Below are 666 nucleotides of genomic sequence, written 5' to 3'. Positions count from 1 at the left end.
CAAATCATGAGTAATTACCATAGTGAGCTGCTGTAAAGCTCTTAGAAAAACTTCCTGCACAGCTATTAGGTCTCTGGAGGAGTGTCATCGGAGTTGACGTTCCTCTGTTCCACACTCCTCACCAAACTCAGACAGCCAGCAAGCTTCTGAGGGTACATTTTCCCCCTTCTTAATTTTTTGAAGCTGCATCTTAAGATTGCCATGAGCTCTTTTAATGATGCCAATGTTTCTCTCTCGCATTTCAAGTACAACCCAAGTTTTTAATTTGCCCATAAGTTTTTTCCACACCCAAAACAACTTTCCAGTGTTTGGATTGCTTTCCCTTGCTTTCCAAAGGGTTTCAAAATGACTTGAGAAGTGTCGTTAGCATCTTCTTTGCCCTTTGACAGATATTACCTGTTTCTTGCTCTTGGGAAGTAAAGCTAGCAGCACTTGGAAAAAAAAACAATGTTTTTAGCTGAAGAAGCAGAGTTTTTTGGGCAGCATTTGAAAGTTTTTGTCCCAGTCTATCTGCCTTTTCTCCAGGCCTTCTTGTCTATGCCACCTCACTTTTATGAACTACATTTCCCAAGCTGACTTTTGCTATAGCATCACACTACTACAAACTAAATTTCCCAAGCTGCCTTTCGGGTCTGCCACAGTCCCCTTTTCATTTTCACAGTTTGT

Source organism: Peromyscus californicus, unplaced genomic scaffold (genome assembly GCF_007827085.1).
Source record: "Peromyscus californicus insignis strain IS unplaced genomic scaffold, ASM782708v3 Scaffold_11__1_contigs__length_118956290, whole genome shotgun sequence".
In the NCBI taxonomy this organism is placed as follows: Eukaryota; Metazoa; Chordata; class Mammalia; order Rodentia; family Cricetidae; genus Peromyscus; species Peromyscus californicus.
Note: the sequence above shows the minus strand (reverse complement) of the source record.